Raw genomic sequence first — 24,148 nt, 5'->3', positions numbered from 1 at the left:
GAGTGTTTAAGAGAGTGCCGCAAGTGTGTCCAGAAAAGAGGGCGACAATGATGAACATTCATTGTCATTCACATTCATAATGATGAACATTCATTGATTGAACATTACATTGTCAGGGGCTAAAACAAGTAAAATTGGTGCATTTCCATTTTCCATTACATAACGAATCATGTTTTTTTATTGATGTCTCGTTCAATCAAACTAAGCAAAGGAAGTTCAGACGTTTCTTCACCGCACGATTTGTTCTGCAGTTGACGTATTTGGGTTTAGATCCGTCTCAAAAGCCGATTCGATCTACTTGTTGGAGGTTCTTATCATGTTTTAACGACCACCACAGCCTGGTTTCTATGGCAACGCCCACCACGCGTCGCCTTTACTGTTCTTTCGATGTCTGCTTGTGACAAACAAGTCTTAAACGTATAAATAACATAACACAAGCAGCCTTCAGCAGTGACCGCGGGCGTGAGCCGTTATTGCAATGAGACTGCGTTTCACACCAAGTCCTGCTCCGGACAAAATAGCCTGTTGTGCAGTGTTCATATATTGAACTGTTTTATATGTTGGATCTGATGTTTCATTTAACGTTGGCATCACTCGCCACATTATCTAAGTCTGCGGTATCATTCTTTCACGATCGATGCATAAGAGTTAATAGTTAGCTTTCATAAGTCCTTCCAGAATTTCAGAGCCCAGTATGACTTATGTAGATAGGTATATGATCGATCAGGCATTTCAGAATGCTGTTTAAATTACGCAACCGTTTCATCAATTATATTACACCTTCAGTTTTATTCCCTGAATCATGTACCAAGTTTCTTTACTTTCTTCAGAGCTCAGTTACTCCAGTACCAAAACCGTAGCCCATATTTCCTTTTCACCATTGCCTATTCTATTCAGCAATGCCGCTCATGCGTCCGCTAACTGAATTTATCTCGTGGCCCGCACGCCAAGTTTCCTCCGATACTCCGATCAGTAGCCTTTCTACCGCCATCGCGGCTATAGACAAAGCCGGTAGGAAGAGACGCGATGAGCCTTGGAGCTATAAAGTTAAACCCTTGCCGGCGAGAGGCGGACGAATGGCACGGCGATGGCTCGTATAGAGTTGATTTAAGATGGATGTGGTTGTGCAAGGGTGGTAGCGATGGCTGCCAATGTTTTGATAGAACGAGGCTTGCCTCTTTTCCTGTCCAGTAACTACATACATAACGCTACGTGAAAATAATTGTAATGTGTGGTTTGTCCTCGCTACTATAAATAGCATGTGGCATTGACATTGGACATTGGACATGGTAAATCATTGATGATCTTGGTATTGTGGGGCTTGTAGTTCTGTCTGTGACGTGGTAGGGATTGAGAGAGGGCAATGATGTCGCTAATGACTATGTGCCACGATTAAATGACATTCAGCTTCCGCTCTCAGGAATCGTTTAGTGAGATAGGCGATATAAATGAATTGGCTTTCCCACATTGAAAGAGAGTCTTTCAGCTACGCAAGAAGGAATCGGCAGACACAGACACCTGGGCGAGCGAGGAGGGGAAGTCGAGACCGTGTTTCCGCCAAAAGAGAAAACAACCAAGGTACAAGGTACCAAGGTGTAGGTGGTAGGTAACTACACCTGCGCTATCTACATCAGCTGCCCCGCATGACACTAATGGGACCGTATTAGAGCCGGCGATAATCACGGAACATTAGTGTCGGGGCAGACTGCGGCGGGGCAGACTGCGGCGACCCCTAGGAAGAACAACTAGGGAGAACAACATTCGACAGATGGCAGCACTAGACGAGATAATCAGGCAATACTTTAATATTAATGGGAAAGGAAATAATGCCAATGCTTGCCCTCACCAAGCATGTTACCACGACAATGGAATTATTAGTTATAATCTATATGTGAGTAGCAAAATCCAACAAGAAAACAAAATCCGTGAAAGAAAGGCAACGCTGGCAAACATCACCACAGTCTTCCTACACCGAACGAGTTCCACACCAACGTGCATCAGCGAGAGTAAAACTAGGATCCTAACCCTTGTCATTGAACGTTTTTGCGGAAGTTGATAATCGGGCGGCGTAATTGTTTTATCTGTAACACCTTCCTTCATCCCTCTTGTGACGCATTGCTCACCACTCTCGCATCATTCTGTAGAATTGTGTCAAAATGGTATACGGTATTCAATGACTTTCAAACATTATTCATTGCCTCCGATAGTCGTATCTAACGAGGTTCGAATTGGTTAACAAGGTCTGGGCGTCTGGGCTGCCACGCCTATCGAAATGTTAGCTCAGCTCAATAAGCCATTCAAGGTATGAGTGACTCGACTGAACTTATTGGACACACAAGGGATAGGCACTCACAAAGAACACCTTCGTTAGGTACTAGTTAGTAAAAGATCTTTTTTAAAGGCCCACTGAATAGTGAATGTTCCCGATTGTTAACTTAATTTCCTCGAGTATTCGGTGTATTTCGCTTTGGAGATATTTTTCATCCTCTTTCTGTTCATTTCGCCGTCAATAACTCTGTCTATGTTCTGCTGCCAATTTCGACCCTCGACCTCTTCCCATCGTTTGTTGGTCGTCATCTAACCGCCAAGTAGCATTCTGCACCCGTCTCGTTTTTCCTTCCTTGGCCCCACCACTTCCTCAACCACGCCACCCACCTCCCTCCCTCCCTCCCTCCCTCTCTCTCTCTCTCTCTCTCTCTCTCTCTCTCTCTCTCTCTCTCTCTCTCTCTCCGAACCCCAATTTTCTATGCGGTGTGATTACACCCTCTGGGCCCATCCTGTGACCACCGGATCTCCCCATCCTCCCCTCCCTCCCTCCCCCATCCTGGCCCCAGGCTGTCTCTCTCTCTCTGTATCTCGGGGACCAACCAGCCTCTAATGATGCTATCGTATGCCCCCGGCACGCGCCGGGCGCTACCAATGCTGTTGACGAACCCTCAGACGGTCGTCTGTGTTCGCTGGAGGCATACCGCCGAGGGACACGAGCGGAGGGCGCTGATTGGTCGGACGAGTGGTGACGTCAAAGTGGGCAGTCTGGATGGGATGATTGGGGTACTGGCGGATACGTGACCGGGAGAATGGGGAGGAGGGGGGAGAGAGAGGGAGAGAGAGAGAGAGAGAGAGAGAGAGAGAGAGAGAGAGAGAGAGAGAGAGAGACTTATAGAGGAAACAATTTCCTCTCAATCTTTAGGTACTCGGTCTCAGAGATAGAAAAGGGGCAGATAAAGGTGCACAAATAAGCAACAGTACTCGCAAAGCAAGGCTGCAAAAGCATCGTAGTTATTTTGGATGGCTAGCAAAGATAAACGCTCCTGTGTGGCTGCAGGCTGTATCATGATCTTCCTACTACATTTGCTAGACTTCTGGACAAACGTGGAAAGTCCTATAGAGCAAATGCCTTACACGGCTACCACAATTCTATTGCGTCGGGCGACATCCTGTAAGTTACTCTATCCCATCACGCGAGACAGGGCCGCTATATTTAAACCTGTAATCCCAGCTCCCTGACAGGTTGCCATGATGACGTCACTGGGGCAATGTCGGCGGGGTTTTCAGTTACCTGGACATGTCATTGCGGACGGTTTCATCGATGGCTTTATCGGTGGGATGCGGTGTTGGGCTGAATTAATGATGTCGACTGGCACGAGAAGGTCAAATTGTTGGTCGTTGGACCGCTTGGGTACGTTAGAGTGCCGGGCTACTGCCGGGTCTGTAGGCTGGCCGGTGCGAATACTGAATACGGGTTTGAATAAAAGAGCAGAGCTGTCTTACCTGCATGCGTAGCATCTCCAACAAACTTAATCATTTCTGTAACCGCACGATGAAGCTGCGTATTTTGACTGAGAATGCATTCGTGAATGTCGAGACGAGAGGACCCCCGCGGCGGTATGGTCCGCTCTAAAGAACCTCGCATTCAGTCGGATGGATGACATGACCCAGGGGGCCAGGGGTACTAGGTATGTGTCTGGGCGAACCTCTGAGACGCCAAATACGGAACCTTTGAGCCGTCAGCCAGAGAACTGCAGATAATGCCACAGGGTGGCCTTACCGATTATTTCACTCTGGGGTGTAGTTAGAAAACTACTGATCTGCGGCTCGGAGAATACCTACATGAGAGATTGGTTGGCCGGATTCCTGATCGGACTTAGCTTGTATGAGAGTTACAGCATTGTTCGGAATGTGCGGTAGCAACTGTAGAGCCTATAGCTATGTGTCTTGGTGACTTGCCAGCGTTATTTACTAAGAGAGTTCTTATCGTTCAAGTTGCATTTCACCCACCTCCGTCATTCAACCTACCATAGTTAGTGTCTTGTGTGCAGGCTGCCAGACAAGCACGATCTTCTCCAGACTTGTCGTCGCCCGCAAAGCACTGAGTGGCTCGTCTAATGTCTGTATTATTATGCTCTCTCATGTGTCCTTGGCTCGCCGCGGTGTACATCATCGTGCCATTTTCCCTGGAGTCGGATACACGTCTGGACAGGAAGGGCTGAGACATGGCAGGCTTTTCTGCTCTTTGTTGTGATGATATATTGGATGATGTTTACTCTCAGAAGGAATGCGTTTATTTTTGTTAGATTGTTTTCTTTTTAGTTGTTGATGTTTTGTCCTGCATTTGCTATCATTGCAAATTTCAATTTTGTTGAGCTATCGAAGTCATTTATTATAAGCTAATCTATCTCTGCGGCTGTGCCTCTCTCTCTCTCTCTCTCTCTCTCTCTCTCTCTCTCTCTCTCTCTCTCTCTCTCTCTCTCTCTCTCTCTCTCTCTCTCTCTCTCGCTCTCTCTCTCTCTCTCTCTCTCTCTCTCTCTCTCTCTCTCTCTCTCTCTCTCTCTCTCTCTCTCTCTCTCTCTCTCTCTCTCTGTATTTGTTTTTCCTCCTCTCACTCTTTCCCTTTTCTACCAAGTCCGCTATCGTTTCCTCATCTTACATCCTCATTTGTGCTTCTCTCGCTGGCAGCATTCAGCATTGCTCTCAGCCAGCTGCTGATATCCTTATTTGCACATCTCTCTTGCCCTCCCTCCTTCTCTCTCTCTCTCTCTCTCTCTCTCTCTCTCTCTCTCTCTCTCTCTCTCTCTCTCTCTCTCTCTCTCTCTCTCTCTCTCTCTCTCTCTCTCTCTCTCTCTCTCTCTCTCTCTCTCTCTCTCTCTCTCTCTCCCTCTCTCTCTCTCTCTCTCTCTCTCTCTCTCTCTCTCTCTCTCTCTCTCTCTCTCTCTCTCTCTCTCGCTTACGTTCTCTGTTGAGTTTTCTCTTAACCCGCGCGGGGCTGGGGTCTCCCGCCGAACGCGCGGGGCTGGGGGGGTGTAAATTTTACCCCCCCTGTTATCTCCCGAACTAATGGTCCGATTTGGAAAATTCAAACGCCAATCGAAAGATCACATCAAGAACAACTAAAAACAGGTACTTAATTTTAAGTTTGAGGTTAAGGTCAAGGTCAGGTCAAGGGTACAAACTTCAAGTTCCTACAGTATCGGCCTTGCACCGTAGTTGCCGAAGAATGGAGTTATGGACTGAGACTGATCGCCCAAAACGTGTCCTTAGGCTACCAAGACAATATTCGTTGCATACAATATCATTCAGAGGTCAAGGTCAAGGTCAGGTCAGGTCAGGTCAGGTCACCAAAAACAAAATACAGAAAAGGGCATGTGCGACACATGTTTTATGGGTCATTTTACTCATAGAATTCAATAGGCACACTCAATAAGTGATATGGACCACCTCCGGATGAATTTCAGGTCGAGGTCAGGTCAAGGTCAGGTCAAGTGAGGTCAAATTTTGAAGTTGGTTGTTAAGGCCTAAAAAGGTGTCTATCTGATGCAGTTTTTCACGGCGAATCGAATAGTGCTATTTTTGTTTCCGTACGAGGTCTAGAACTTCTAAAAAAGTCATTTTTCAAAAAATTTGTGTGTCGTGACGTCATACAATTTTGAATAACTCCCACATTTTTGAACCGATTCTTCTAAAACTTGGTATTTAGGTGCACATAGACCACTTCTCTGACATATATTCCGGTTTTTTCGATACACTCAAAATTTTGGATTTAATAGTAATTTTTCCAAAAAAGTCAGTTTTTTGAAAAAATTTGGGCCAAAATCCAAAATTTTCAAAAAACCGAGATAGCCATTTGATAGACAAAGTTGAATTACGTATATCCTTTTTTGTTACGTCTTGATTCCTTTAAAAATGAAGATGTTAGCGGCGTTTGAACTTTTGCCGTTTTTGAGGCGAAAATGGCGAACATGACGTCACTAAAACGTCAATTTCTCAAAAATTTTCCGACGGATTTCGCTCAAATTTTCAGGGAACGTGTCAAATTGATGTAAGAAAAGGTACTGAAAGTTTGGCGGCGCTGCGCGCCGCCGTTTTTGAGATATTGCAAATATTCGCGAGGGGGGGGGGTAAAATTTACCCCCCCCCCCCAGCCCCGCGCGGGTTAACACCTCCCTCCTTCTCTCCCTCCCTCCCCCTCCTTCCCTCTCTCCCTCTCCTCCCCTCTGTCGCTCTCTCTCTCTTTCTCTCTCTCTCTCTCTCTCTCTCTCTCTCTCTCTCTCTCTCTCTCTCTCTCTTTCCCTCCCTCCCTGCCTCCCTCCCCCTCCTCCCCCTATATCCCTCGCTGACATCCTTCTCTGAGACAGCGCTCTATCGCACCGGTTCACCGGCCATGCGTATCGTACCGTCTCTGTGGCCCTCGGCTGGCTCCATTTACGGTCCTCTCACCCCACCCCCCTCTCCCCATCCCCCCACGGCTGTCAGCCAATACAATATGGACCGCTGCACACTGGGCCGATCGCCAGGTCTAGCACGACATGGGTAAAAAAATCGAACTTTGTGGATGTGCAATGAAACCTATATCAATTTGTTCAAAAATGATCATACTACATTGCTGTGGTCTTTGTTTTCCAACACAGTTGCTATTTCATGGCGAAAACTCAGCTTAAACACGAACTTCGGAATCGTTGGGACCGAACTCGTCCCCCGCACTCTTCGACCACGTATCTTTGATCCACTAAAACAATCACAATTTGAGGAGGAATTCCACATTTATATACATCAAACGATAGCTCCGGGTCTGCAAAACGCAAATAACCACATGAAAATGGCGAACTCTTACTTAGTTATGATGTATTGGCACCGCAAAGATTTAAGGACGAAAATATAATTTCACATAATTGATGTCACACACAAATAGACTTTAAAAAAAGTACCGCAGAGTACCGCTTCGAAAATCTCGCTACATGTCAATGATTCATTGCACTACAAGATCCAACAGTCATTTTTTGCGACTTTTTGCGACTTTGGATGTAGCAGCCAAACATCAACCCGCGCCGGACCGGTGCTCGGCGTCAAAAGCGCCGGGCCGGGAGGTGTTGATTGAACACTCCCCTTATAACTCGGCTCTTGGGCCACATAGCGACACGTAGTAAGTGGCATTCGAAAGAGCGCCCGAAATTCCAGATAGAGTAATTAGTCATTTCTAGGTCAGGTCAAAGGTCACGTCACCAGAGGTCATCAAAGGTAAAATGTTGCATATATCAACATTTCTCGAAAACCGGCCCTTACCTCGGGGACCAATAGAGCTACATCGTCGCGGAAAAGTGCATTCAATTGCTCTTTTAGCGGTCTTTCTGAAATAAGCCCTCAGATTTGGCTTAACCTCGCCCCTAGTGGTGTTTTTCCAGCCGCGAACGTATAGAAGGGGTCCGTCGGACCCTCCCCCCGCCGTTTCGCCCCTGATTGAGCTAGAGCTTCGCGGAAAAGACGAGCGTGTTGCCCGTGACAAGAGGAAGCTGATGCTACCCAATTATAAGGTCCTAGGTCATCGGTTGACCTTCCAGGTCAGGTCAATGACCCAAAAGTCGGGGAAATCGGGACCTGTTAGAACGTCGTAAAGGGTGGCTGCTATGGGGTTTTTCGGGGCGCTGATCACGAATATCATGTTAGTTTTGATCACAGATGATGTCTTTATGCATTTAGTCCAGGTCGGGTCAGGTCAGGTCAGGTCAACCAGTAGGGGTCCTGCCGGGTATTCCTAGTAGGTGTCAACCGCCTCTGACAGCTTCGTAACATGTTACGAAGGCACCAAAACTACTTCGTTAATGTTCAAATGGTTGCTAGATTCGAATTCAGCTAAAAAAACTAGCCGAGAAACATGTAAAACTCGAAAAAGTGAACCAAGGTCATCAAAGGTCAATGACTTTACCTGACCTTCTGGTGACCTTGACACCCACCCTAATGCATGGGAGCAACATAATATCCCATGTTTGAACGCTTCAAACCAAGAAAAGACTGCAAACCCGCGGCTAATGCGAGCCGACATACGCTGAATCGCGATTCTGGCCAAGCATGGTCTCGAAAGAAGGTCACAGGTTAAAGATCATTAAGGTCAGGGTCATGAAATTTTCAGGTTAGCTGTAAAAGTAGTTATCGCGAGGGTACAGAAAGTTTCGTTGCGATCAGTCGCTTTTTACGCGAATTACTCGCGAAAAACCAAGGGTTTCGTTCGAAGATTCAGGCCCTGTCGCGCTAGAATGGCATATCGGCCCACTGTGCGCTGGCGAGTGGTACCAGAAGAGCTGATGCTATTATATCCATGGTTGTTGTGGAAACTGCCCTGACTAGGGTATGCGCTGACTGCATAATACTCGTATAAGGGATATGTATGTAGATTGCGGAGGCCGGAGGGAAGGGAGAACTCGCGAGGGAATGTTTTCTGTGGAAGAAGTTGCGATTCTTGTGATTGCAATTGCGGGAATGTGCTTTATTTATTTCTTTGGAATTATTACAGCTATTTATTTATCAGAAAGTAGCGAAATTACTTATTCAAGCCTTAGTTCGTGCATCGATCATTGTTATTTTTGTGGTCGTTGAGAATTGAGATTCACGTTGGTCGAGGTTTTTTATATTTGTTGTGCAGCCTGATGATCGGTCACATATATGATGTTTTGCATTTATATCCCCGATTTAAGAGAAAATGTCAGACTTACAGAAAACCATGCGATCTTCTGTCAGGGATAAGTCCAAGATGCGTTCTGTCCATCTGCTAATAGGGGAATTGCCTACCAATAATTGCCCGATTCTAGACTTCCGTGCAGCTAATTGCCTGTGGCTAGTCACTCGTCAGCCATTATTGTTTGGTCACATGACGCCTTGCGGTATGAGACGAAAAGAAACTGGCAGTGTTCGTTTTCGGGAAGAATACGTTTAGTTTTTTTTTTTTTTTGTCTGCAAAGACTGTTAAGCCTGGCTGTCTTGCTGGGAAATGTGAGATTCATAATGCCTTATTATGTCGATGTGTATCCGGTACTTTTTCCAAGTATCTCCATACTCCGGGGCGTTCGCCGACCCCGCTGCTGCACCCAGTTTCACGGCCTAGCGATGGGACTCAGTCCTCTGCCGTCGCTGACTGGAATGGTAGGCTGTGCCGCCGGGCACCGGAGCACTGCGGAACGGACCGACGTCTGCTCAAGATCGGAATACTTGGGCTGTGTTCGCTGACAGCCCCGGACGGCGAAAATACGTATATTTTCTCTATGCTCTGACATAGTGATTTCCTTGCTATGAACGGCATTTCCTATAGTCGGACTGCAAAAAAGTTGCCTTGTTAACCGGAAATGCCTAAGCAATGAAAAATGAGCAATGAAAACATAAAATAAATTTATTTCAATGTTCAGAGCAATTTGTTTGTGATACGCAATCGCTCGTTCACATTTCTCCAATATTGACTACTTCACAAGCTATATCATCGATTTGCGTCGTTTTTTTTTAGCACGAACCACTCGGGAGCCTATTGACGTCATCAATTACGTCATTTAGCAGCTGTTTTCCCCTAGATTAAGCCACACAATGTGTCCCACAGCGGGAACACTGTAATACTAGTTTGTTTTTGTCGTTGCCGCCAAATGGTGTAGCCTGTAACCATACACGCTAAATGTATAGTGGTAGGGCGAAAATGTCACAGTCGGGCAAATGGCCGTGTTTGCCAACTATGTAAGTGAACGAAGTAGCATTTGCGATAGCGAATGTAAACTCGTATGGCGATGTGTTCTGGCGATGTCTATGTTTTCGCTTGAACATATGCTCTGGGTGATTCTGATGCTGGTTAAGAACAGTGACTACCTACAATAAGTTGAAACAGATAATTGTTAGAATTACAGCAGGAACGTGTTATAATGTGCACAAATTCGTGAAATATAGTTATTATGTACATTTATAATCTCACCCTACATCTCCTCACAAGCCAGCTCGTTGATACCAGTTTCCTGTCTATTCCTTCCACGATAAGGTCAACCATGCCGCGCCTTGTAAAATCAATGTCTCATTACGCTACTGCGCCACTACACATGCATTGGTTATGTGCTGGTACAGCCAATGAGGTCCCCTATGTGCGTGCGCTGTGACGAATTGCCACTTCAGGGTGCCACGAGCATGGCAGCTCGTGTTATGTGGATTGCCTGATGTAATTTAGCCGTGGTCAGATTGTGCAATCGATGCTATCGTGCGGTGTTGGCATGTTGGTAGGTTTTGTAGCGACACGGGTGTGGAGGCTGGTATGTGAAATGTCGAGTAAAGGTCATCAGTGTAGCAGGGTTGTGCTCGACTAAAAAAAAACTTGCCGACTTGACTCATCATTCAACTTCAGAAAGCCCTGACTCAACTCTGACTCAAACAAGCATGGTGTGTCAAAAGTGGAAATAGCCGGTGCGCCGTCTGGCAACCCGGCAGCCCGCCGCCATAGGGAAATTCATGCTTTTTGTCGCTTTTTCGCTCCTTATGAGTCACTTGATCTAATTAGAGCTTAACTAGGAACGAGGCGGGTCACTTGGACGTATTCGGGAGCCGAATACGGTGTTTTGGAGCCAATACCTAGGAAACCCTACCCGCCCAATGCGAGTTTTTAAGAGTCTGCATGCTCAAATTAACGTTGAGCGCGGCCGTTTTCGGTCGGTTTTCCGCGACCTTGTGGCGAAATTGCCTTGGTTATTCAACCAGGGTGGGCTAATTCGCTTAACTAGGAATGAGGCGTTGAAGAGAATTATTCAAGGAATAGAGCTGTGCAAAAATATTTTTTGTATTGTTAAAACTGTATCCGCCCTCGAACGATAAATATTGTTGACCCTATAAATATTGTTGACCCTATATATATATATATATATATATATATATATATATATATATATATATGTTACAGGCAAAGTGAAAACTCGGGCATTTTGCAAAATGCCTAGGCAATTTGCAAAATGCCTGACCCGCCAGGCATTTTGCAAAATGCCCAGGCAATTTGCAAACTGCCTGACCCACCAGGCATTTTGCAAACTGCCTAGGCATTTTACAAAATGCCTGACCCGCCAGGCATTTTGCAAAATGCCTGGGTTCTCATATATTCCACCATTTTTGTTGACTACAGGCGTTGATCATAAACGTTCCATCGTGACTGACCCCACAACACATTTCACATGTGTTGTGGGCACATGTGACACATTCCACGGTCACGAATACAGGGTGTCACGAAATTGTTGCGGGATGTTGTACAATTGTGTCCCGAAATGTATTGCATCGTAGTTGCGTCAGTGTTCTCCAGCACCTCGCTGACAAGTTATCATCGGCCACATGGTCTGTCCCCGCGGCACCTGGTGAAGCTCAAATAGGCCTCTGTAGTAGCCCATCATGCCCCAAACGAGAATCCCCAGTGCCCAGTGGGTGCTTCACCGTCTCGACGGTGCTGCGCCTCTGAGCTGCTGTTGGCCCAGAACTGCTTGTCGGGACGGTTAGTGACTAAGAAGAGCTCTAATAGCCGTTTTCACGACGGGCTATCCGGCGAGTGCACCTAATTTGACCAAATCTGCCCCTAATCTCTTTTACAGCAAATATCTTTATTTTATGAATTTATTTCAGTGTTTTAACCGATTATGCTTTCTGATAATATGACAAAGGAAGCATATAAGCAATTAGTACAACCCTAGCTGATCGCTACTAAGAAACACACTGAACCTCACTTGACCAAATATGCACCTAATCTGCACCAGATGTTAACCAAATGTGTACCAGATGACCGTCGTGAAAACGGCTAATATCGCCTCACGGCCTCATAATTAAAGGGACAGTATCACCATTTTGATGAAATTTGACATTGCATAGGCCCCACCTTTCTGGTCCGGGAACTGAAGACCGATCCTCGAAGCTCCACACCGTTATCCCGCTATCGCCGCTCAAAGTACGAAAGGTGTAATACACTTTGAATCGTGCTTCACTATCTTCACTGTTTAAATGTTTGCGCCGTTTTGAATTGACCGCCAGTAATAAAACTTTTACCCTGGTCATTTCATCAAATTTTATAAAGCCAAAACGTTTTTCGCACTTATTCATCACCGTTAAATTCATTAAATAGTCGTAGGCAATTTCCGCTGTTTCCTTCGGATTCTAGCGGCTCAACAAAGGAATTCCTCCAGCTTGAATCACAATCTCCCTCCAATGTATGACGTTTATCACGTGATTGTCACGTGATATTTTCTCCCATTGTCAATTGTCACGTCCAATTGTCACTCCCTCCAATTGTCACGTGATATTTTTATAGGCAATACCTAAGGCTACCTCTCCCTAAGGACAACTCAATCAGAAGAACGACCGCGTAAGCGTAGCGTCAATAATGTATTATCTGCGCCAGTTCTGTAGTAATTTTGCATGCTTCCAAACTGGCGGCCATGCTTGTATAGTGGTGGTTCGCTCATGAAAATGAATCATGAAAATGAAATGTGGTTGCAATATTTTTCACCGAGTTCGGTCCTCAAACTATGTTTTTCTGATTCAGAAAAATAAGAAATGCTAGTAAAAAAAATCAGCTCCATACATTGATTTTTTTTCGATGATACTGTCCCTTTAAGAAGTCTGAATCTCTAGTCCTGAATGGTCCAGATTTGGTGGGTTTTGTCGAAACCCAGTTGCACCACTTATGGATGACGGTAAGTCAGGGTTGCACCCTGAGGTTGAGCGGCTTCAGCTTCGGGGTAAAATCTTCAGATACCGGGGGATGGCCGATTTAGATGCCGAGTGCCCTGGTCTAGATGCCCTGGTGCCGGACCCGTTCAAATTACATCCATTCAGCACTCAGGAGGGGCATGGAGGGACAAGACCGCGCCAACCGCGTATCAAGTTCGTGACACTCTGAATACCTACGTCTTGCGTCAATTCTGTCGAGATGGAGCCAACGCCGCGCTGAATGGACTTGAGCCACCGTCTCCGTACCTTTTGTATATGCGGAGTTGTAGCCGTGTGTATAAAAGCTGCGATGTCCAGTATTCTGCCCTCGTGGGCAACTGTTCCGGCAGAGACAATTCATAATGTACCTAAACGTGTAACAATCAAATTTTCGTAAATTGGAAGAGCATTCTTTTCTGATCAATATCCACCCATAGTGTTTTCAAAAAGCCACCAAGAGCTCTTAGAAACAGTACAATCATTGTACCGAGCGCATGTTTACCCACGAAACCACGCCCGATGCTCGGCACCCGACGGCCGCTGGGGCTCAGTGACCTGAACTCGGCGGCGCTACCCGGAGAACGCAGTGTCCCCTCGCTTGGTGCGCATTGACAGCGATAAACTTTTGTAATCGGCAGTTACAAATGATGCTTACCTATACATCGTCGCTAGTGCGAGTTTGATGTCAGGCATTTTGCAAAATGCCTGGGAAAATATTTCAGGCAGTTTGCAAAATGCCTGGTGGGTCAGGCAGTTTGCAAACTGCCTGGGCATTTTGCAAAATGCCTGGCGGGTCAGGCATTTTGCAAATTGCCTAGGCATTTTGCAAAATGCCCGAGTTTTCACTTTGCCTGTAACATATATATTGTTTCTAGAAGGTTGAGTCAGCTGAATCATGTTCCTAAATGTTTGACTCAACTCTGGCTCAACTCAACACCTAAGCATTTTTGTCCGACTCAACTCTGACTCAACTCAACAGCTCAACATTATATCCGACTCGACTCAAATCTGACTCATTTGAGTCAGAGTTGAGTCAAATTTCTCACTCATGAGTCACTCATGAGTTGTGCTCGACTCATGAGTCAAGCACAACCCTGCAGTGTAGGTGGTTTTGTAATTGTGTTGGTGTGAAAGAAAGTGGCAACGGTCTTTATTTATTTATTTGCTTTGTTGTGGTCCGTTCGGTGGATGCTATTTTAGTTTTGTATGAAAGAAGTATGCATAAGTATGCATTTATTGAACACATAAAAGCACCTTTACTGTTTATTTGTCCAATGACTTTTCCAAAGAATTCTCACCGCGGAAAAACTGTCCCAGCTCACTGGCTTCCTCGAGTCGCTCATGTTTCGACAGAGGTGCCCTCGAGGGCGCCTGGCGGCCTCACTTGATCCTTCTTTACCGATCGTTGGTTGAAATTCCTCAGCGCACATTACCATAAAACCCCCAAGGATATCGAATGCCGACCTTCCAGCTGCGATTCAAGGTATGGCTGGTGCTAGGTGTGGCTCCGAGTGCAAAGCTGACGGACGTCATCCAGCCGTTAAGCTTCAGTGAATAGAATGCATATGAGATATGACTTGAGTGTCATGATTAAAAAACTTTTCCTCAGGACTATATGTAATTAATGTTTATGTTTTTCGGAGTTGTTCAAGAGGATAAGTAGGGGAGAGTGGGGTGGGTTGTATCAGTTTTTACTCCGAGACCCATAACCTCGTAACTATCCGTGATAAACTCATTATTTCCATACTATCTCCTTCCTTGATTCTTCTGCTTTTTTGTGCAAAGTAACTTTTCCGCTACCTCTACCAGTTTTTCTTCTACGGTCTGCCGAATAGAACAATGTTTTTGATACAACTTGCCCCATGGCTTGGGTGAGTTGTATCACATGGTGGGGTAATTTGTATCACTAGGTATTTCACGTTTCAGGGAGTGTGCTTGCTACTGGTTTTGAGCATAACAACAACATTAAATGGGGTTGATACAATGTATATGCTCAAAGGCTTCACTTTTATTAGACCAAACTTAGGTCAATGCAATCCGAACGAAACATCGAAACGAACGAAACATCAACAGACTAGACGCAAAAGTGACCCGTTCAGAGCAAAGAAGCCAACACATTGTGCCAAAATGGAACGAGTATTGACTAGCTACCTACAAACGCGAGCCAGGGCTTAGCTTTCGCGATCAAAAGCAACATACCCATACATACATACATGTTACAACATACCCCACCCGGCTCTGATACAACATGTACCTCGCCGCCATCTTTGAAAAAACATCCTCGTGCTCAAAAACAGCGGACAGCTGGAGAAATCCATTTTCACTCACGCAGCCTTAGAACCTACCCTCACCACCGCTACGGAGATCTTTCAAATTCGTGCACATCTAAATGTCCAAAACACACATTTTCTTGCAACTTATTTTCTTAGAATGATATTAAAAAAACATAAAATCGGCTCTCACCTCGAGACGCGTCCACCCAGCCACACGACAGAACAGGGAAAGATGGCGCCCGGAAAACCTCGTCGGCTGGTCGTGTCACGAGCGCCATCAATTGGATAAGTTTGGCACAATTCGCCCTGATACAACTTGGACATGATACAACTCTCCCCGCTCTCCCCTACAAATATTACATTTATTCAGATATTTCGGTACTCGTTGTGGTACCTTCATCGGTGAAATGGCGCACAAAGTTTCGGTTCGTAGTTCGACAATCACATACAATACAAAACACGCGACAACGTCATCTAAAAACCTACACTTTAAATATGCCTGAGAAGACCTAATTACCTAAACCTAATTTAGCACCAAGCATATTACAGGCAATCTACCAGATGTTGGTGACTTTTTTTTTATAATAAAACTACAACTGTTGGGGACAAACTTGTAATGTAAGGTTCACAATGGGCGTAATTGTAGGACAAAATATACGAAAAACGATATAAGAAAAAGAATTTCTTTTCTCATATCGTTTTTCGTATATTTTGTCCTACAATTACGCCCATTGTGAACCTTACATTACAAGTTTGTCCCCAACAGTTGTAGTTTTATTATAAAAAAGTCACCAACATCTGGTAGATTGCCTGTAATATGCTTGGTGCTAAATTAGGTTTAGGTAATTAGGTCTTCTCAGGCATATTTAAAGTGTAGGTTTTTAGATGACGTTGTCGCGTGTTTTGTATTGTATGTGATTGTCGAACTACGAACCGAAACTTTGTGCGCCATTTCACCGATGAAGGTACCACAACGAGTACCGAAATATCTGAATAAATGTAATATTTGTACTTATCCTCTTGAACAACTCCGAAAAACATAAACATTAATTAGAATGCATATGGTTTATATAATACGACACCTGCAATTTTATGGTTTATATAATACGACACCTGCAATTTTCAACAATCATCTGGAACATAAATGACACCCACCAAATATGCGACCTTTCCCAAATCGTCGTGTCTTCTAAAACTTAAACCTCCACTCTTTATACCAGGACCTTCTCTCATATATGATATACCTACGTCATCTCCTCAAACCATTGCTACTCTGGTCCTCCCTCTTCAATAAGCACACCTCTCAAATACCCACTACCCCCTAAAACCTACACACACGTCATGCCTTACTACACAGTTCATTTGTGTCTCAAATCCCTCTAAGCTATTTAGTTTTGCCCATCCCTCCCGGACCTGGAGGCTTTCGCTGCAACTTTCTCGCGTGTTTTCACCATCGATTTGCTTCATATCGTCAGAGACACTGGCCCCAGCGATCGAGGACGATCTGGACAGTTCATGACGATCGATTTTATGTCCAGAGTGGAGACCAAGTGGAGACAGCATTGCGATATGTGGGGTACGAGTCGAGCGAACATAAAACAAAGACATCACTTGCTGGTGACGTTGTTGACGTGAAGTTATGGGACGTCTGTTGTGAGTGAAGGAAATATTTTCTCTGATGTATGGATGTAATGATGGATGGTGAAAGAAAATTGTTTTCTGACGGTATGGATGGTTGTTGAGGAACATGTGATGGACAGCAACTTGTTACTGACTAATTATCTTTAGTTATTCCGTTACCGATTACAACCTAAACAACGCACCAATGTCCAATGATATTCCCATTGTCATCATTATCTCTCCTAACTTTACAACTTGTGTCATTCTTGTTCGACGATAACCTGTTCAAGGCTACCACTATGAACAGAACGCCCTACGCCAACCCTTCTTCATAACTTCCTTCTCAAGCTACAACATCTTCACGGCGGAGCAGGACTGACCCCCCAGCTGTTACGACTGTGTGAGGGGATGGGTTGTGGCCGAGGTCAGGGGATGGGGTCCGGGTCAGGGGGCGAGTTCGATCGGCCCGCCGCGACGACTGGTGACCTGGCGTGCCCGCAGGCTATAAGGGCCAGTTCACTGCCCCGCTGCCTTGGCTGCTATTGAGGGGAGGGAGTCGTTAAGCGGCTCAAGGACACAGCCGCTCCTAGCTGTGCCAGCCACGGAGGTCGCTGGAGGGCGGGGCAGTCACTGCCGCAGCGATTTGGCACTGCGAATTCGGAGTTAGTTTGGTGATGTTTCAGAGGAGTTAGTGATGGTTTGAAAGCTGTCATAATGGGATACCCATGTTGGTCATGGCCCAACTCTTTAATGCGAGGGATTTTGTGCTTTTTGTCAGCTTTTTTGTTTAGAAGTGATATCGGTGCAAAAAAAGCTACAACGAATGATCATCATGGATCATCGAACATGTGAGAAGGCTTCTCCGTAATTGGGATGTTCAGTAAGCGGATGCAATCTTCATCTTTACTCGAAATAATAGCTTCGGCGAAATTCCAATTGTAGTCGATGTCTGTTGAATTGTTTTATGCATTTGAAGTCAAAGAAAGGCAACACTGGCTGATCAAAAATCTGAAATCTGGTAGCACGATGGTTGTAAGCCTTCATGTTGCATGTTGTAGGTCTTCACGATAACAAGCAACAATTTAAACTGCCATCCACAAGCGCTTCCTTTTCAATAAGGGCTTTGGAGCGACATGAAGCGTACCGGTTCATAGAAGAAGTCTCCGTCTGTTCAACTTTATAGGAAGACGGAAGAGAAGTGACTGCTACTGCTAACTGTAGCATGATAGCGCAAATTTGTCCGAAATGGAGGTCTCCCATGAGATACGCTCTTTTCAACCCACACGATGAACTTTGTACCGAGTATTCTCCGCGTGCCATGGTGGCTGGTGTGCTGCAGGCTCTGGAGAGGCAAGGCCGCAAACTTGGCCCAGGTTTAACCCTATTAGTGGCAGGGGGGGGGTTGTTTTTATCCACCCCTCAGGTTTTTCGGGAATATCTCCGAAACTGCTGAAGCTACGATGCTGAAATTTTCTGACTTTTCCTAAAACTAAATTGGGCACATTCCCTGAAAATTTCAAGTTCATAACTTTACCAGGGGCGGCTCCAGAGCACTGGGAATTGGGGGGTCCTATTCGTGAAGCGAGTCATTTGGGCGAAGATCACGATGCTGCACCAGTTTTACGAACAGCGAATGAAAGGTATCATGTGATAACATATACAAAGTTATTGTGCATCCTCTTTTGACACGTTTTTGCTATAATAGGCGGATCCAGGCGTCCAAAAAGGGGGGTTATTTTTTACCTCCCAACATAGGTGCCCTGACACCGCCTATGCATGACCAATACAATTTTAGTCGTTCTCTCATAAGAAAATTGTAACATAACAAGACCATTGCCACCCTTTTTAGAAACAGTACCAACAAAAACCTTATTTACTATACTTTTTGTGTACCCCCAATCTCAATGATCTGTATCCGCCTATGATTTTTGAAAATGCATATTTTTAGGATCCATGTGAATTCCTGGTTCATTCTCTATCGATCGTCAAAAGTTGCGTTAAGATTGGTTCAGAAACCTGGCCGTGATAAACAGTCTAAAATGTATCTGCAATTTGCCCGTTTTTACCCCCCTCTACCCCCCTATTGACATTTTTTAATTTTTTTTTTTAGAAATGTAGATCTCGTTGAGCCAAATCGAATGCCGTTTGAATTTTGAAAATCGGCCGGTTAGATCTCGAGATATCAAGGGGGGTCGTAAACAGCCCCCCCTGCCACTAATATGGGGTAGCCAGGAGCCTGCCACTAATAGGGTTAATGAGTTTGAGCATCGTTCAAATTTGTGCAAGTTCCTCCTCATGTGACATTTTGAGTTGAGTTATCTGCTAGTAAGCTTAGAAGTTCTGTGCTCAAATAATTTCACTTACTGCTAGCCTCAGTTGCACCACATCATCGTCACTCATCATGGTAGAAAAGAGGTTCATTTTCAATAATTATGAGCTCTGATTTTTGTGTTGCATGCCCCTGCATAATTCTAAATTCATAACATTCCCATAATTCAGAGAGCGGGTGTTTAGTTTATTTGGTAACAAAATGTGATTCTTCATCCGTCGTTCATATCACCCGCCCGCTATATTTCTCACGCTTCCTGTTGAAGATTTTCCGCCTACAATGCAAACGTTATAAAAACATCATTCCTTGCGGGAGAGCTGCTCGTTTCAGGCACGTTTTGCCAGCGAGAGGAAAATCCTCTGTCAGCCGTCTCACAAATTGCAGGGAACGTAGTGGAATATCCACAGTGCTTTTGAAATAAGACGTGGGAAATCGCCGCCCGGGAAGAAATGGAGAAGTGTAAAGAATGATTGGGTGTAAAAATCACATTTTTGCGTTTGTGGTAATTTACATATATAAAAATCAAAATGTCTGTACGTATGTAACGCGTCAGTCACGCTTGGCGGGCTGTTGCGAGGCGACGGTGCGGGCTACGGGGGTGAAATTTTCGACGCAAGTCGGACGCGTGCATCTGTTTATTGTATTAAATTTTGGAAGAGGTGCGCTCGGCGGTTTGCACGTGGCGGGCGCATCTTTGCGGAATTTTGGCCGCGGCCGGCGCCGAGCAGTGAGCACGCGCCTTAGGCTCAGTTTCTTCGCTGCAAAACTGAGCGAAATCAGAGCCGGAAGGTCACTGACCTTTGGCAATGAATACCGGAACAGAGCACCGCCGGCCAGGAGGAGACGCCAAATTTATTCTGGCAATAACTCGGCCGCTACTGGGCCGATTTTAATGAAACTTGATTTATTACGCTGCACGTAATGCTGTCCCTCTTTACGCTGAGCGTAATGCTGTCCCTCTAGTTTACATATATAAAAATCAAAATGTCTGTACGTATGTATGTATGTATGTATGTATGTAACGCGTCAGTCACGCTTGGCGGGCTATTGCTCCGGAACGGTGCGGGCTACGGGGGTGAAATGTTCGCCGCAAGTCGGACGCGTGCATCTGTTTGTCGTATTAAATTTTGGAGGGGGTGCGTGCAGCGGTGTGCACGTGGCGGGCGCATCTTTGCGGGATTTTGGGCCGCGGCCGGCACCGAGCGGAGAGCACGCGCCTTAGGCTCAGTTTCTTCGCTTGCAAAACTGGGTGAAATCAGAGCCGGAAGGTCACTGACCTTTGGCAATGAATACCGGAACAGGGCACCGCCGGCCAAGAGGAGACGCCAAATTTATTCTGGCAATAACTCGGCCGCTACTGGGCCGATTGCAATGAAACTTGGTTTATTACGCTGCACGTAATGCTGTCCCTCTTTACGCTGCGCGTAATGCTGTCCCTCTAGTTTACTTATATAAAAATCAAAATGTCCGTATGTATGTATGTAACGCGTCAGTCACGCTTGGCGGGCTATTGCTCCGGAACGGTGCGGGCTACGGGGGTGAAATTTTGGACATAAGTCAGACGCGTGCATCTGTTTGTTGTATTAAATTTTGGTGGGGGTGCGCTCGCCGGTCTGCACGTGGCGGGCGCATCTTTGCGGAATTTTGGGCCGCGGCCGGCTTTGAGCAGACGGCACGCGCCTTAGGCTCAGTTTCTTCGCTTGCAAAACTGGGTGAAATCAGAGCCGGAAGGTCACTGACCTTTGGCAATGAATACCGGAACAGGGCACCGCCGGCCAGGAGGAGACGCTAAATTTATTCTGGCAATAACTCGCCCGCTACTGGGCCGATTTTAATGAAAATTGACTTATTACGCTGCGCGTAATGCTGGACACCTAGTTAACAAATAAAATGTATTACCAGTAGATTGCTCTCTGGCGTGTCCCTGATTAACTAGCAGACGAGTAGCGGGAAAATCTAGATGCTCAGATCCTGATGTTACAGAGTAAGGAAGCCGAGTTACACGTGGTGCCTAATTAGCTAGGACATGTGATAGCTTAGCTGCGCGTACCTACCTTCCGCGAATGTGTAAAAATACAACTCGACTGCGGAATACTAACAGGCGGAGATGTCTCCAGGAAAATAGTGTTCTGAGAATGAGGATCAAGTTTATTCATGTATACCCTGGAGCATATAGGAATCAGTCTTCAAAAGGATATTAGTATTAATGGGAGCAGTTGCAGGAAGTTATCTGTGTGCGTTGTAGTGTATCTTATGCTAACTCAGACTCAGGATGCCGTTAGAGATGTTAATACTTGATATATAAATATCAATATTTGCGTATACTGAGCATAATGCATGCATGTTTTTATATATTTGAGAGCTGATATCATCGTGACACCTTCCTGCTGATATAGGTTTTCAATATAGGCAAGACGTGCAAAACACGGGTTTATGGCGTTGTTTATCATTCGTCCAGATGCATCACATTATTTTCTCGAATCCTCTTTCGACCGAAACGCATCTATTTCTCGAGCTGTCATTCGAAAAGCAGATCAGTTGCATTTCGTACGGCAAAACATCGTAACTTTCTGTTTTTGTTCGCTGCTGTGTGTGGGTAAAAGGCAACAGTATCATTGAAAGAAAGTTGGATAATGTAAAAGCATACTCTAGCTATGTTTTCCTGTGCTTTGGAATACGCTTCTACTAATGCATCGCGAAGAAAAGTGAAAGTTACGGGAAGCAGTAGCATTCCATATGTCCTGTATGGTGGTACGTCTGCTCTCAGCCGCAGGATTCAGACATCTGAGAAATCTCTTTGAGAGAACTTAAAAGTACCCGGCAATCGTTTTTGTTCTTGTATGTTTACGTTCGCGTGATGATTTTGCAAATCAGCCAGCAGTCGGGCGCACTAGGGTAATTCCGTTCCATATATAGAAACGTTTCTATATTTGGAAACGTTTCTATATTTGAAATGTTTTTTTTTGTTCCATATATAGAAACGCTCGTTCCATAAATAGAAACGCCAACCTTCCGGACGATTTATTTTAAAGCAAGATGCGTTATATTACTTTCTAGATGGTGGAATGCCATCTAGTGGCAAGAGGAAGCACTCAGGTGAAAATGACACGTCAATTTCGCCAAAACTGAAAACATCTATTTAGCCCAAATTAGCCAATATTCTGCCAAAAATCAGCCCAAATCAGGTTCTGGACGTCATATATGAAGGGAAACCTTAATGGAAGTTTTTCTCTTATTCGCAATTTCTTCTACATTTTACACAAACCGGAAATCAAATCGTCGTCATTACCATGGGCCACCATGGATTTCTTCGGGCCTCCTTGCGATTATAAACTCAAATGTTGGCTTGTCACTGGTGGTAACCGTTTTGTGCGAAATTTCGCCAGAGCTTGCGAAGATCGTCAAACAGGTGAGCGTGCACCTACCGTTTCCAAATATAGAAACGCAGCGTTTCCATATTTGGAACAAGCGTTTCTATATATGGAACATCGTTTCCAAATATAGAAACGTTTCTATATATGGAACGGAATTACCCTAGTGCGCCCGACTGAACTATAGTAAACCAGTATAACGCCTTTTGGAGCGACTAACGGAGCGAGCGAGAGGGTGGACCTTGCACGTGCGAAATTGCGAGGGGTACCTCGAACTGACTTGTGCACGGCACCCTACTAACCGGTCTCCAGCGATGTGCCAAATTTGAGCACAATCGTCCCAGCCGTTCTCGAGATCTGGAAGCGGCACCATGCACGTGCGCACGTGCAAAATGGGTCCCAACTGACTTGTGCACGGCACCCTACTAACCGGTCCCTTACCATGTGCCAAATTTTAGCGCCATCGGTCCAGCCGTTCTCGAGATCTTGAATCGACCCCTGCACGTGCGCACGTGCAGCAGCACCCCAACTCTGGCACATGGATATGCAGTGCCTAGTGGGTGCCTACCTACATGCCAACTTTCAGCGCAATCGGCCAAGTAGTTACCGAGATATTGCAACAATTACAAAAGTGACACCTCTTCGTTTTGCACGTGGCACCTGCATAAGGGGTCACCCACATGCATCGGGAATAGTCCAATACTTGGTAGAAGGAATGAAGCTACCCTACAAAAATTACCGCGTGTAAATCGGTCAAGTGGTTGCTGAGATATAAGCGTCGCAGAATCGTGACCACGGCCGGCCGGCCGGCCGGCCGGCCGCTCATACCCAGAAATTTCCGTTAATCTAAGGAAAGACTACGCTCGCTTCGCTCGCTCCGTAATCATCGAACCAACAAGCCAGTCAAAAGTCTTATCCGTTGAATGTCTACCGAGCCAGTAAGGCAATGAGTGAGTGGCAGTTTGTCAGTCAATGAATCAGTCAGTCAATCAATCAATCAATCAGTCACGCGGGGAATTAATCAGTCAATCACTACGTTTCCATGACACGTCTAAATCGATTTAACGAAATTTCACGTGCGTTTTTATCGGAAACTATTTACCTTATGCAAAAGATGAGCGTATATATGGTTTTAGCTAGCACCTAATCCTATATTTACATTTTTAAATTATGCCTAAATGCTATGATGGAGCAAATCCATTTTTCAAATTGGGCTTAGCTTGTGCCATGGAAACGTAGCCAGTATGTCAGTACATTTTAGCTGTCGCCTTATCAAACCTTAACCTAAATCAGCACTCCGACCTTGACAAACCCATCAGAGAATTGTTTCCGGTCGAACTCTTTTTGTCCTACCGTGCTACTCCGTGTCCCGACATACCACCTTACCCGTCGATAAATTTATCCGTAGCATCCGTCATAAAATGATTGTCGACAAATAACTGTCGATGTTTGCGGTCCGTCGTTGCCGACGTAAGGCCGTCGTTGCCGACGTGAGGCCGTCGAGACCGACGTAAGGCCGTCGCACACATGTCACCTGCCGTCTTACTTTGAGACCCGTCGGCCCACGCGCGTGGCAGCCGTTCTAA

The 24,148-nt window shown here is 45.5% G+C and overlaps 1 protein-coding gene across 1 annotated transcript in view; it reads left to right on the top strand.

The window, feature by feature from the left end:
- LOC122393500 overlaps positions 1-24,148 on the top strand; it is a 117,503-nt gene that overhangs the window by 64,083 nt on the left and 29,272 nt on the right. The gene's annotated exons all lie outside the window — the stretch shown is intronic.

This window comes from Amphibalanus amphitrite, unplaced genomic scaffold, assembly GCF_019059575.1.
Source record: "Amphibalanus amphitrite isolate SeventyFive unplaced genomic scaffold, NRLGWU_Aamphi_draft 000538F_arrow, whole genome shotgun sequence".
NCBI classification, from domain to species: domain Eukaryota; kingdom Metazoa; phylum Arthropoda; class Thecostraca; order Balanomorpha; family Balanidae; genus Amphibalanus; species Amphibalanus amphitrite.
Note: the sequence above shows the minus strand (reverse complement) of the source record. Positions and strands in the feature narration are given on the sequence as shown.